Source organism: Lactuca virosa, chromosome 9 (assembly GCF_052849685.1).
Source record: "Lactuca virosa cultivar CGN04683 chromosome 9, Lactuca_virosa_CGN04683_v6, whole genome shotgun sequence".
Lineage (NCBI taxonomy): Eukaryota > Viridiplantae > Streptophyta > Magnoliopsida > Asterales > Asteraceae > Lactuca > Lactuca virosa.
In genome coordinates this window covers 41,124,370-41,140,594 of record NC_136434.1, presented here as the reverse complement: position 1 = coordinate 41,140,594, position 16,225 = coordinate 41,124,370, and positions in this window count along the sequence as shown.

The following is a 16,225-nucleotide window of genomic DNA, read 5'->3' as shown; positions in this document are numbered from 1 at the left end:
ACTAGGGTCTCATTTTATGCATCACAAGCTTGTTTATATAGTGCACATGATTAGGGTAAACCCTAATAACCCATGTCTTTTCCTTTCCAAGGATCCATGGGTTAAAAGCTCCATGGATCATCCATGGACTCCCATATAAGCTTAGCCCATTACCATAATGAGTGTTAGCCCACACTATATAAATATAATAGCCCATGTTTAATTAGTCACCATTTGATCACTAAATTAATTCATAATTAATTTAAGACGAATATTAATTAAATAATACAATTTCATATTAATATATTATAACTTATAATATATTAATAAGCCGCAAATATACTCTTCTCATAATGTTATCCATATAAATAGTTCGGGTGAAGTGCAACCCAAATGGACCATGTCGGGTCGGGTCAAGTATATACCAAATAAGTTATGGACTTAGACACCTTATCCAACAGTCTCCCACTTGGATAAGTCTAATAACTATATTTGCCTATATGACTTCAGGAACCAACCGGCAATCGTAGCTCTCAAAAACTCTGTTGAACTATGAAGCGCCATTTTAGATAAGTGATCATATAATCCTCTGCTCTCATGATATCAGCCGGACAAATACATGGAACAATGTCTTACTTATTGTCCAGCAGTTTGTTTCCCGATTTCCGATTTTTTTTGACAAAGAACTTAATCGAACACATCAATTTAGTTCTGACCGGGCCCGGTACATAGGTCAAAACAAAATCATCGAGGGGCCCAGATATCGCTTCTAATCCTCCAAGGACTAGAAGGAACAGATAAACTTCGACTCATATACTTGTTTCTACTACTTGTTGAATTATACACAAAGGCACGTTTTATAACATCAAGTTACTGATGCGTTTTCGTTCAATCAATGTACAACCAAATCATAGGTAACAACTCATATCTCTAGGTTTGAAGACTTATATGATATTACCGTCTCACGATCACTCGAGATAAATTCCATGAAGTGATGCAAGTGAGCGTGGGTTGAATCCAATACTCATAACTTATGAGCACTCATGAGTGTTGTAGCCATGTCCAACATCTTAGACCTCTACAACCAACTCATGACAGTCTTGATTCATATCTACTTCCAACATATGACCGACTGTGGATGGTTTGAATAACTTAATCATTCGGAAAGAATAACCTAGTTATTATGGAAGTCAAAACATGCAAAGTGAAACAGAAGAATAATTGAATCCAATATGGTCTCAGCCCTTATGAATATAAATAAAACACCTTTTATTCATCACCGTATTGATTCACATTATTCTGTTTCGATTTATCAACTTAAGACTTGAATTAAAACAATAGTTGTCCCATGCTCCAAGCATGTACACTATGTTTTTCTAAACAATAGTCATGTCATACACCAAGTATGCACACTATGTTTGTCTATGATCTTTACTTTGTGAAGTAGATCAATTGAACATGATTCCAATGATGCTCATTTCACAGTCCCAAATCCTTACCGTAAATGAAAGAATACCAAATTCTTGTCATTTACTGTAATCTGTTAGATTCCAAACTTATATGCATTGATCCTCTTGCAATGACTATGCACAAAAGTTACAAAACTTGTTAACAGTCATTACAGAGTATTCCAAAGGAGATCACTTCTATGGAAACGAACTCTCATATTCAAAGTACATTGCTTTGAACATCCTTCTTGCATAAAAGTTTCTAACTTTCTCATAGATTCTTAATATCCAACTCCCAATATGGAAAATTTCCATATTCCCATTTTGATTATCATATCTGAACAAGAGCTACCTCTTTTCAGAATATATCCATATGGTCCTTCCAAAATTTAACACTATACTTCCAACTGTCCCTGAGCAACCAATCTTTGGTGAACCTTGGATTGTCCTCGACAATTGCTTAATCATTTTAGTCTTATCCAATTCTAGACTTTTCCCTTCTTAATGCTCTGAGCATTTGGAAAATTTAGAAAGGATGAATATTATAGCACATGTGACCGATCCTATACCCGAAGCATATAGGACACGATTCACGATGTCTCACATAAAGACCTGATACTAGATCAGTCTTTTGCTACAATATTTTTTTTATTTTCCATGTTTTCAAAAATCGACTATGAAGATGGATGTCATAATCATAATCGAATTTGAGAACGCAATATATATAGAATTTCCTTATGTTGAACCATTCCAACATAAAATTCATATATATATCATTGACTAAAGATGACTGAAATCTCAATCTAAACTTTTAGGATTGAAATGATGTATAATCTTCTCTCCCTTAATTATAGCAAAACAACCTTTTCCAAGTGAAATTCTTGTTTTCTATAATTAACAATACCCATCATAATTGATTATGCTCCCACTAGCATAATAATTATTTAGCACAACAATTATGCTCCCACTAGATTTGACATGTACTCAGAAATCGACTTCTAGAAATCAATACTTTATTGACTTTCATCACCAAAGTTCTGACTTCTGATACGAGATGCTTCGAAAAAACTTTATCTAAGCTTCTCAGACTCATACATCTTTCCTTAGATAGCTCGCATGTGTGTCTAAACAATTATGAAGAGGGATGCCGTAATCATAATGTTTAGACCTGTTTGCCATTTCTCACAAGTCCATGTTAGTGTGCCGGTTAACCACACACGCTCCACTAACGACTTTGATAATGCAAACAACACAATTGCTATCTACTTAAAATCTACTTAGTGAAAGCGTTTCCTCACCATCATTTTCATGAATCGGAAAAAACCTTATGACACTTAGATTTTATGGTGTATGTGTTCCTATCCATGTGAATTTGTCAAAACCTTAATCACAAGACAAGGTTAGTGACAAACTCAAAATCATATGGATTGAACTTGTTCAATCTTGATTTCTTGCCTCTTGGTCGCCCAAGGGCCCACCATTTCTTCCAAGTTGTTATGCATACAATTGAGAACTCACAGAACTCACAAACATAGTCAACTTTACCGGAATAGGCACAGAAACAAGAATTATGTCAACACGATAGGTTACAAACCTCAAGCCGTGTGCTAGTGATAAACTATAGGTTTTATCCTTGATTAGCTCCTGAAACTTTCAAGACCTTTAAGACTCCTACTGTCCTCTTGACATATAAGTTTCTCTTTGTCAAGAACCATTCCTTGACAACCAAACAAATATTCAAGAGTTAGTGCGGATCCTTATCAAGATAAACACTTCACACAATTGGTGTCAATTGGTCTTTGTTTTATCCAAAACATCACAACTTACCAATTTCAAATGTGCAAGAGTAGAAAACATTTTACTCTTACATTTGACAAGTGTTATAAACCTTATTCAAGATGTGTCACTCAAGTTACAATTTTGGAGTATGACTCTAAGACTTGTTTTTGGAACGAAGTATGATTCATCTTCTTGATTTTAACCATTCCAACAATTCATGAATCCTCTTCTTAGCCATAAAATTCACTAAGATGTCCTTAGAGGATGAATTGTGACATGGTTTCTTAATCATTAAGATGATCATAAAACAATTCATGAATCCTTTTCAGATTTGAGAAACTTTTATCTTTCTGCCCAGTTTGATTCTTCCCATTCGTCCTGCCATACATTGAAACTTTTCCAATGTTTTAGAATTGTACTTCAACTTGTAGGTACAACCATATTTACTAAACTTTAGTAAATCATGACTAATAGTCTTATCGATCTTTGTGCTGGACTTTGACCTGCACACACCCAGTGTACCCGATCCTTTAGTCTTTCACCTGTCTCACATATACATGTGGTCAGGGAATTAGTCTTAACTTTCCAAAAATGAAAATTCTCATTCATCATGCAATACAACCTGCATGATCCCAAGTTTCAGTCCAATTGAAACCTTGGGCGATGAGAATCTTTCCTTATTTGATAAATTTAGCCACTACCACTAATGAAAGAATCAAATGCACATTTTCATTATTGCTAGAACCATACAAACATCAATTTTTCATAAAATGTCATTGCAAGGAGATATAATAAAATAAAACAAAATTTTATTTATTTATAAATGCGGAAAAACTTTTTCCTTACAATGCAACTTTAAATGAAAACTATGCTATTACATATCTTCTAGCAATCTATCATAACTCTTATGAAGCAGCTCAAGAATCCGATCTTCGAACCATCCATATTCGCTATCAGATTCAGCATACTCCTTTTATTAAGTGTCCTTCCCTTTGCTTGATCCTGCTAGACACCAAAATGTAACCGAGTCACATTTTGTATTAAGAATCATCAATAAGGAACTTAACAGAGTTAGATAGTGGACTTACCTGAAGCAGAGTCAAACCTTTTGTTTCTACTTGCTTTCAGATCTTTTAGGTATTCAGGGCAGCTTCACTTCCAATGACCCTTCTCATGACAATAAAAACATATAGACTCTTTGGGAATGGTACACGAGATTATCACAGACTTAGCCTTTCCCTTTGCCTTTTGGTCAACAGGGTCGACCAAGGCCGATCCCTTTCCATTGGGAAGAAAAGGCTTTTCTGGACTTCCAATGTTACCATTGTCCATGTCCATGGAAGTTTGAGAAATAGACCTTCCACCCATATTTGCTTGACCATTGCGCCACATCATTTCTGACTCAGCAGTAACAAGCAAATAAGATAGATCTATTAGGGTCATGTCGTGATTTATCACATAGTAGTTCTGAATGAACTCACTATATGACCCTGGAAGTGACTGAAGAACCCAGTCAATAACCAACTTCCTTGGGACAGCGACACCCAACATTCTCAACCTGTCAAAGTGTGACTTCATTCCTAAGACATGAGTGCACACAGGTTTTCCATCTTTATGTTTCTTTGCTAGTAGGGCTTGAGTGACCTTTAATTTTTCAAGTCTTCGAGCTTGTGGGTCGGGGAGAATAAATGGAGGAGGTGGAGGTAGAGAAGTATGATTTCCATGAGATTTGGGAAGATCACAGTTGTCTAAACCAGACATCTACAATGGGAGATATTCAAGTTAGTTGATTTTAAGTCCTTAATATAACACCCAATATGAAATATTAAGGCTAGGACCCAACACAATATTTTATAACTTGGAAGAGGGATGCCGTAATCCAAGCTATAAAATATTTGAAGGTAGGTGAATGACGATTCACCAATTTCCACCATGAAAAACGAAAAAAATTATTAAGTTTTAATTGGATTTGAAACTCCTAGATCTTTTGAGATTCATTGAACTTTCAATGGCATGTTTCAATCTCGATTGTGCCCTTCAGGTTTTGTGACTGGGATGCCGAGGATCACAAAACAAGGTGTGAATAACCATGAAAACTCACTTGGTACCTTAATATTATCACCTAATCGATGTGCCGGTTAACCACACACGCTCCACCGATCTATGATAAACATTAAGTCACCTTTTGTGATCCTTACTAGTCCAAGTTAGTGTGCCGGTTAACCACACACGCTCCACCAACGACTTGGTAAGGTACAAAGTGTGAATTTCATGGGTTAGCACCATATTCACATTTTCCTAAAGTAACTAAGATTGGGAATTTATAAAAGGTTTAGTTACTTTATAATATTCATTATACTTTTAATGAGAATTTAAAGTCATTGTCCTACCCGTTCGGCTAACGACCCTCCACCGATCAAGGAAGCGGTGGGTGAGAATGGACACCCATTAAGTTGTCATTTTATAGGCAACAACCTTATACCCCCCTTATAGACCGGCTTCGTGAATGAGGCCTACTAACGGTAAAACGACTTGATCTTATACATATATATATATATATATATATATATAATTAACCATTAATGTTATAAATAGTATAAGGGTTGAATTTTAACTTTTAAAACTCTAAGGGTTGGAATTAAAGTATATTAAAGTGTGTGTAACTTTACAAATTCCAAAACTTGAGGGCAAGTTTTGAAACTTTTCAAAACTTTTCATTTCATAACTTATGAGTTAATGGTTCATAAAAATGAAGACTCTTCATTTTTATGTAACTTATGTGTTTAAATGTGTGTTTAAAAGAAAGTGACATTTGGATATCCATAACTTGAGGACAAATTATGGACTCCATTAAAACACATAAATGATCAAGAATTAATGATAAACAATTCAGCAAATAATTCCTATCATTTTTCTAAACTCATAAGAACATGAACATGATCATCAAGATTTCAAGAATTATATGAGCACATAAAATCATGGAATTTTGATATAAGTCATTGTAAATGGATTAGCATAAACATTACACCATCTAAAACAGGTTTTAAAACACCAAAACAGTTTAGAGTAATGTTTCTAGTCCATTTCCAGCAACAAAAGTCGAAAATCTGCTGTCAGTTCATTCTACTCGTCGAGTGCACGAACCTACTCGACGAGTAGGATGAATTTTCACTTGGACTCGTCGAGTCCCCCCATGGACTCGGCGAGTCCACTGTTCAGACAGCAAACAATTTCGATTTTTAACACAATTTTGCATCAAGTATCAACAAACAAGCCTGGGCTCTGACACCACTGTTGGGTTTTGAGCATTCTAACACTTCCTAAGTGTGCATGCAACCCTAATAAACCTTGGATCTATGTTTGTCTAAAATACATGCAAAATTTGTTTTCCAAGGTTTATAACTTATCTAGCATGGCATGGGGAACTTTTAAACATAAAAGTTCTAGATGAATTACATACCTTTGATTGTGAATTGATTCCTTAGGAGTTTGAGAGCCAAGCACCAATAATGTGAATGCCTCAAATGGAAATCACAAATCACCACAAACTTGGAAAACTTATGCGAGAGTATATCTATGCTCTAGAAATCGGCCACCTTTCTTCACACACACTAGGGTCTCATTTTATGCATCACAAGCTTGTTTATATAGTGCACATGATTAGGGTAAACCCTAATAACCCATGTCTTTTCCTTTCCAAGGATCCATGGGTTAAGAGCTCCATGGATCATCCATGGACTCCCATATAAGCTTAGCCCATTACCATAATGAGTGTTAGCCCACACTATATAAATATAATAGCCCATGTTTAATTAGTCACCATTTGATCACTAAATTAATTCATAATTAATTTAAGACGAATACTAATTAAATAATACAATTTCATATTAATATATTATAACTTATAATATATTAATAAGCCGCAAATATACTCTTCTCATAATGTTAATATAAATAGTTCGGGTGAAGTGCAACCCAAATGGACCATGCCGGGTCGGGTCAAGTATATACCAAATAAGTTATGGACTTAGACACCTTATCCAACAGGTCAGCCTTATGAACCATTGTTCCTCGACGAACCGCTTGATGGGTCAGACTAAAGGCTAATCTCTTGGCTCTATCAAAGGTAACATGTTTTGAGACTGTGACTAAGACTTGAATAGGCTGAGGCAAACCCAAAATATACCTCTACATCTTCTCCTCCGGGGTAACCATCCCGGGATACAAGGTGGCTAGGTCATTGAAGCGATTTGTATAGGTGGCAATATCAACTTCCTGCATCATCAGATTCCATAGCTTCTGCTCAAGTTTCTGCATTTCCTCGCGTGGGCAGTATTCTAATCATGAGTTGCTTCAACTCATCCCAAGATATGGCATTATCTACGTTTACGCCCATGGTCTTGGTGTAACTATCCCCCCAGCTAAAGGTTTCATCCGCCAGAGTGAAGGCGGCGAATTTGACTTTATAGTCCTCTGGGCAGAAACTTATCTCAAAGATCGATTCCATCTTCTCTATCCACCTAGTCAGCCCAACAACTCCCTCATTTCCATAGAAGGGCTTTGCCTTACAGTTCATAAAATCCTTATATGAACAAACTCTAGTGGGAAATCGATTGTCTCCTTGCGAACTCTCGCCTCCATTGCCTCCCGATCCTACATTCCTAGGGATTTCTAGACTCGCATTGGCATCAACTACACGTTGAGCGACCAGTGCCTCAATCGCGGCTGAGCTCATTGGCTCGGGATTCCTTTCAGGTGTTCCTGGGTTACATCTAGTGCGAGGCATGATTCTAAATTTAAGGTACGAGTTAGTTGTTATTTTTATCTTGATAAGTTAGAAGGGTTAACTTATTTAAAGAAATCAAAACAAACAAATAACACGTAAACATTTAGATCATACAAACTTTTATGGATTTTCATAGAATTTTTTACATCAGTTTATCATAACCAAAAGAGTGTATACAAGTGTGGTTTGAATAGGAATAGGATCTATTCTACACAAAATAACTAGTGGATTCCTATATCGGCTACGCTGCTATTCCCTCCCTCAAACCCAAAAATTGTTGGATTAGTGTCTAAGCCCAAAACTATAATTGGTATGTACTTGACCCGATTTGGCATGGTCCATTTGGGTTGCATGGCATCGGAACAATTTGGATAGACTTTTTTGAGAAAAAAATATTTATGATTTGTTAATATATTATAAGTTCTAATATATTAATATGAAATCATATTATTTAATTAGTATAGATCAAGAATTAATTTTGTGATCAAAAGGAGACTAATTAAATATATGGGGATTGATTGTGTAAATCATTCATTCTTATATATGTGGGCTTATGATCCATAGTTCTTCATGTTGGGCTAAACCCATGGACTAACCCATGGATACTCCATGGAGGTTTTAACCCATGGAGCATGAAGAATATGGAAAGACATGAGTTACATGGTGTAACCCTAATAGCCACAATATATAAGGACCCCATGGCTCAATAAAGTGGCACTAGTGTGTGTACACACGAGGGCTAGCCGATTTGAGCATAAGAACCTTTTCTCCCAAGTTATTTCAAGATGTTGGTGATGTTGTGTGAGTCATTTGAGGTGTCACACTTGAGGCACTAGGCTCTTAAGCTCCATGGAATCAAGCTACAACAAAGGTATGTATTCTAACTTGTTTTATTACCCATGTATCAAAGATTGTATGCTAGTTAGGGTAATACCTTGGAAACTTCAAGTTTGCATGTATAATAGAGAAAACATAGATCCAAGGTATTTAGGGTTTCATGTACACCATAGGAGTGTTAGAATGCTTAAAACCCTTCAAAATATCCTAGTTCCTAGCTACCCAAGGCTAGAACTATTTACCATAACCTAAAGTAAACTACTAACCAAATCACTATCTCGGTAACTGTTGCTGGAGGCACCCGATCATTGCCTCCAGAGTGGCTACTCCTAGTTCTAACACCAAAAATCTTAACTCGACCTCTCTCACACACTGATTGAGACTGTCAATATCAATCTGATGATGCTGCACTAAAGTATGGGTCTCCTCTAGGTGATCATAAGCATGGAGGATTCTTATCTCATCAAAATCCATCCTCTCCTCTAAACCTCTAATAGTTTCGGTCAACATCCTAACCTCCCTCCGCAACGAGTCGCGATCCTCCTCTAACTGATGTATGTGATCCTCGTGTCGTGCCATACGTAGAAATAACACTGAAATCACTTGATCTGTGGGATCCTCAGGGATAGGGTCGCGTCTCGGAGCCCAGGACGACTCTCCGATCTCGTAGTGGCCAATGTTGTCTTCCTGGATGCACTCGTCCACTTGGGGAGTCCATTTATGGGCAGGGGAAGGTTTCTTGGATGGATTTGGGGATGATGGGGATGAGGTTGCTCTCTTTCAGGATGGAATAGGAATGGATTTTCTGGGGGGTAGAACACTCGGGGTCCTAAGGTGTACACACTGGAAGGCTGGTCTGAGGCTGAAGACTTCGATTATGGCTCTGACTCAAGAGTGTCCTCCTCCTGATTCTCGGGATGTCCATCACCATGGGATGACGAGTCAGGATATGGTGAGCTGTCACCTAGATCTTCTCTTGTGTGCTCGTTGTGCGGATCCTCCTTCAGTGGCTCCTCGTCCTCATATGGCTCCTCATCCTCGATAAACTCCGTATCAGTGGGGGTAGGTGGCCTCGATATCCACTGATCGTAGTCTGCCTCTACCGTCACTGGGGAGTGCGACACCACCTGATCTCCCTATGGGTAAGGATGAGAAAACCAATCCCACATATCCTCCATGGATGAGCTCCTGATGATCACACCTGCTCCGACCGCCCTGCATAAGATATCCAAAGGGGTTAGATGTTTATGAGAGATAAGAGTAAAATCCCAATACGTATATTTATAGAATTATAGGTATATAGTAGATAGTATCAGATCTACTATGATTTTCTCCTAAGGGTGGTCGGGTAAGCGTTTCCTAGATCATCACCCTTGAGCTATGAACGGAACTCTCCGAGTAGTAAGTCGGACTCGATTTTAAGTACTCTACGATGTAAATCCTTAACTTCTCTCGGTGTATCACTTTATACGTCTATGGTCTTCGGGGGAGTCGATTAGTGCTACTGATCCAATCATCTTCTAGTCGTAGACTTCGTCCTCTTTCCTAACTAGGCGTCCTAACTATCGATCGATAAATCCTTAAGCGTTTTATATTGTCAACCACAACATCCAGGTTTGAGTGTGCGTCAGTCGGACCATAATAAAACTTAGTTGCACATTCTAGGTCTAGTTATGGGTCGGTCGTAGTACTAACTAAACCTAGGATTCGTTTTTGACCTAAAATCTTAAGTTGTGATTTGAATGATAATCGTTTTTGGATGCGAGGGTGTATTTATAAGAGTTTACACTACTCTTTATTCGATTAGTGTTTGATTGGGGTATTTTATTTAATCCTATCTTTTTGTAGTTTTAAACTACAAGGATCGACCAGTTAGGAAAAGTCGATGGGCAGGACCATTTTGGCATATAGTTGTTCTGAAATCCAGCAACCCCATCGACAAGTTTTTTTTCCAATCTAGACACCTCACCAAGAGTAGTTTATCCGTACAGTGATTATTAATAATACTTTTATTAGGCTTGGCTAATTCAAAGTTTTTATGCCCTAGTATAGTCGTATTTCCTAAGGAATTACTAGTTCGCTATAACTTGAGGCTTTGATACCAATCTGTCACACCCTTCCCAGCCATTGGTGGAAGCACCGGGCAGTGCGACGTAGGGATAATTGGATCTCGGCAACAGGTACAATCAAACACAAATGTATATTTTAAATATTTCTTTATTATTGATTTTGAAGGATTACATTATTTTAGGGACATACAAAAACTTCTAAAATAACTATACTAAACTTCAACCGCTTCCTTGCAAACTTCCTTCATACTCGGGGTACACTCTTCCACACTCATATTCCTGAGAATACATGTAGTTTGAATGTTAACATAATGTTGGCGAGTGCACGAGTTTTTAATTTGAATTTTTGAATTCCTTTTAAGAATACTTTTCTTTAGTGAAAACATTTCTTATTTATTTATCTAGTCTTCTATATTTCAACATATCTTTTATTGATCTTAAATGACGATCTTTTCAGGATATCTAACGATCCTAATGTAATATAATTAGGATTGTCTTTTGTTAATCCTAATTTACTATCTTTTAAGGATTTCTAACGATCCTAACGTATTTTAATTACCATACCAGGCGTCCCTAATGGTAATCTAAGCTCTAAGGCAATTTTTAATATATTAACATGAGCCCCTATAATCGACGCTACGACCGTAAATGTACCCCTAATCACGACGCTTCATCAGACGTCGAATAGTAACATATATGGAAGGTGTCCTGTCGGGATTGTAATTAGCAATCGCAGGTGGGGTTGTCATGGCCCCGTATAGATCTATACATAACTTCCTAGCTCTCGCAAGATTAACAATTATAGGTATTGGGGATATGCCGTATTTAATCAAGGTTTTTGGATGAATAACCAATTTACTAACGTATTAACCATAAGGTTTTATCGTTTACCTTTTAATCTTTTAATTTTATCATAATTACTCCTACACACACAGACACACACACACACACACACATATATATATATATATATATATATATATATATATATATATATATATATATATATATATATATATACATCACACTATCTTTGTATATACCTTTTTCGGGTATATATCATCAAATGATCCTTGTATATATACAGTTATTATCGTGTGTATATATATATATATATATATATATATATATATATATATATATAGGTAGGTTCAAATGTTTTTCACATCTATTGTGTGCTAAAATGCACCAATAGGAATTTAGTATTAATTGTATGTATATTAAATGCTATCCATACATATAACTCATTTTTATGGAAACTAATTAAATTCGCCATTAATGTCAATAATAATATTCTTTTAGAATGAATTCATATCTAGAAGAATGAGAGTGTATTCCAGCAGAATGAGAGTGTATTCTAGTAGAATACACTCTCGTTCTTCATATTCAATGCAACTTTATTGTATTTTAAGTGAGTGAGTCCTAAAACAAAATACGAACTCATATATAAAAACCTAGATGCGAATTCATTCTGAAAGAATGTTATTGCTGACATTAATGACAGATTTAATTAGTTTCCATAAAAACAGAATTATAATTATGGATATGATTTAATATACATATAATTATGAAAATAATTTAATATCTATATTTATTTAATTAAATAATTATTTAATTTATTAAATTCTTATTGGTGCATTCTAGCACACAATAAATATAAGAAACAAAATAACCTAGCCCTATATATATATATATATATATATATATATATATATATGTATTTGATAATTATATTTATGATCTCATAGTTATCTGATATATATAAATTGTCATATATATATATATATATATATATATATATATATATATATATATATATATATATATATATATATATATACCTTGATTATGGTTATTTTAACAGGATATTTGGGCAGTGTAACAATTAAGTACAAGGCATATCCTAAATCTTGTCTAGCATAACTCCTAGGTACTTAAAGTTTCTTAGGGATTTGATCATTATAACATCTAGGTATTACCTACTCCTAGATTACCAGGCATCATATCTTTTACACACAGATCATAGCTTAAATCTAGGCACAGTATCTATAGTTATACTATCTTAAGACATCTTGCTTATAATAAATTGACTTGATATTTATAAGATAAATATTTTTTATAAAATCATTTGTTAAGCATGTATTCCCCCTGAAAACATTTTAAAACAGTAAAAGAGGGGTCGTGAACTCACTTTAGGGTTTGAAACCGCTAAATCGCGTCTTTCCTATGCTCGGCGTGCATTTGAACACCGTGACTCCACAGGATGTTGCCACGTGTCCCCACCCTACTCAACCACGTCTCTCGCAATCTGATCGAATCCGATGTCAGGTGCGCAGCGCGCGATGGCGCGCACTTGACGTACAAGTAAAGATTTTTCAAAAATCATTACTTCCTCGTGTTTGCCCCAATCTAGACCCTCTCTATATCTATGTGACAATCTCAACAGGTACTACAACTTTCCTTTTGGTTATTTTGGCTGGTTTTGACTTTCATTTTCAAGCCCAACGGGGGTAAGAATTATTGATTTTATAAAAATCATAACTTACTCATATGGATCCCGTTTTCGACAAACGTTTTCCGAAAGTTTACATTTCGAGGAGTACTACGAAACTCCTTTTTGTACTTTTAGTCAAAACTCAACAAATTTATAAGTACCATTTCGACGTAATTAATTTTACCTACGCGGTTGATTTCTATTTTTATAAAATCCATAACTATCTCCTTTGGAGTCGGAGTTTTACGAATCTTATATCCTTGAGATCACGTTAACGAGTACTATCCAAGTATGTTAACGGAATCGGAAAACATCGCAAATTTTTTATTGCTAATTTTTTAGATCCTAATGACGATTTTTAGCAAATAAATGTAACAACATATCTGATTCTTATTATCTTAAAATCCAATATTACAATGCTTTCTATTACATTTATTTTTCCTATTATTTCCTAATGGTGACTAGTGATGAAATTTCTCAGGGTTGTCACATGACATGTCAAGAGATAATGATCTTTCGAGAGGAAAGATCAAGATATCAATATCCCCGATGTTGAGAGTGGTACCCAAGAAACACACACGGGGTAGAACGTGATGCGAGTTTATGAGGAGGATATATGTACGGGTAATAAAGACATCCAAAAACACTCAAGTGATCATAAGAGGGTAGTTTGTTAAATAGTTTGGAAAAAGGTATGGCATTATTGATTGAGGTGGATGGGGTAAGGTTGAGAAGGTGAGTGGCCATATGAAGGGCTTCAAACCAATAGGTGGAGGGAAGGTGATCTTGAAGAAGAAGGGTTCGAACAATGTTATTTATGGACTGAATCATACGTTCAGACTTCCCATTTTGTTGTGTGGTACGAGGGCAAGAAAAACAAAAAATAATCCTGTGTTGATCAAATAAAGAGTGGAATTGGTGGTAATCAAATTCACCCCCATGGTCACATTGAAAAGATTTAAGCTCACGTTTGAATTGGTTTTGAACATAAGCATGGAAATGAATAAATTTATCAAACACCTCATGTTTAGATCTCAAAGGGTACACCCAAAGAAAATGAGAATAGTGATCAAGAAACAACACATAATAATTAATGATACCAACACTCGTAATAGGAGATGTCTATAAATTCGTATGGATTATTTCAAAAGGTTCAAAAACAATAGTATTAGATTTAGAGAAAGGTAAATGAACATGTTTTCCAAGACGACATGATTCACACGAAAAAGAAGACTTAGGTTTATTACATGAAAGAAAATTGCTAGAAATTAAATTTTATAGCACTTGATTATTGGGGTGACCCGGATGTTGATGCCACAAAGCAGGATTGCACGACACAAAAGAGACATCTTGACTTGGCCTGGAAGACACATGATAGAGATCACTCGAGTTGTCGGATCTAAGCAGTGTCTGTCGGATTAGAAATTCCTTCAAAAAGAAAGCAAATTTGTAAAATTCAATAGTAACATTATTATCAGTAGTGAATTAACGAACTGATATGAATTTTTTGATTATAGCGAGAGTAACAAGGACTTTATGTAAATGAAGGGAACGGTGTTTGGACGAAATTATGGTGTGACCAGTGTGAGTGACAGGAATAGATGAACCATTGCCAACAAGAACATAACTAGTATAGTTCTTATTTCCAAGGGAAGTAAGGATACCTGAGTCTGAGGCCAAGTGAGATGTATCACCGGTGTCCATATACCACGTAGCATCCGTGGGTTCATTGAGAGACATGGTGCTAAAAGCCTTGGCTATGTCGGTTGGTTGATCTTCTGTTGTAGGAGGGAACCATTTCTATGGAGGTGGGACCGGGTGTTGAGTGTTTTTTGTATAAAACACAATAGGAGCATCAGGGCTGTGACCAAGGATTCATTGATTCTATCGCGAGGTGGGAGGAGGCGTTGGCGGACCTACACGTCACTGTTACTGCTGGTTCTGATTTGGAAATTTTGGAGCAGACCAGGAAGGTGTGCCCCAACCATACAGAGGCCAAAAGGGAGAACAATAGGGCCAGTTCATTCCCCCGTTTATCTGTTGTCCCGGTGTGTGAAACAGTCGCCGGTTGTCACTGTATTTGTGATGGTTGTCATTGTTTTTGCGTGGCTACTGTGACGAGCGCCGATCACCACTCTGATTGTTATTACAAGGCTGAGAAGATGAGGTATGGAGGATGGTGGGAGCAGAAGAGTGGTCACTGTGGTACGCTTGAGAGGGTCTTCGGGTGAGAATTCTTTGTTCTTCCATGTTAACATGGACCTAGCTTGAAGAAAGCTTGGGAGTGGGGAGTTGTGGTGGATGAGCATATCAATGTTATCAAATTTTGGAGACAATCCGTTGAGAATATGGATAACAAGGGTTTTGTCGGGCACCGGTGATCCAATGTTTGCCAACAAATCTGCCACAACTTTCATTCTCTGATAGTGATCATTGATAGATCGATCTCCGAGTGTCATATTTCGAAGCTCATTCTCTAGTTCGATGGAGAGAGCATCTTTATTTGTCACGAAAGAGTTCTTCAAGGACAAACCAGATCGTGGTGGTTGGGGAACCGGGTTTGAGAATCATAGTGAGTAAGGGTTGGGATAGAGTAGTGTACATCCACATTTTTACCAATGCATCAAGATCCTCTCACTCTGTGTCTTTATCAGATGTCGGTTTTGATGTGCCATTGAGATGGCCAACCACTCCAAAAGCTCGATAGTGAGTTTCAAATAATTCTCCCTATGAATCATAATTAAGTTGATTCAGATCGAGGATGAGAAGACAAACGTTTTGATGTTTGTCACACTATACGGCTTCATGTTTTTCTTGGATGAGTTGCTTGCTT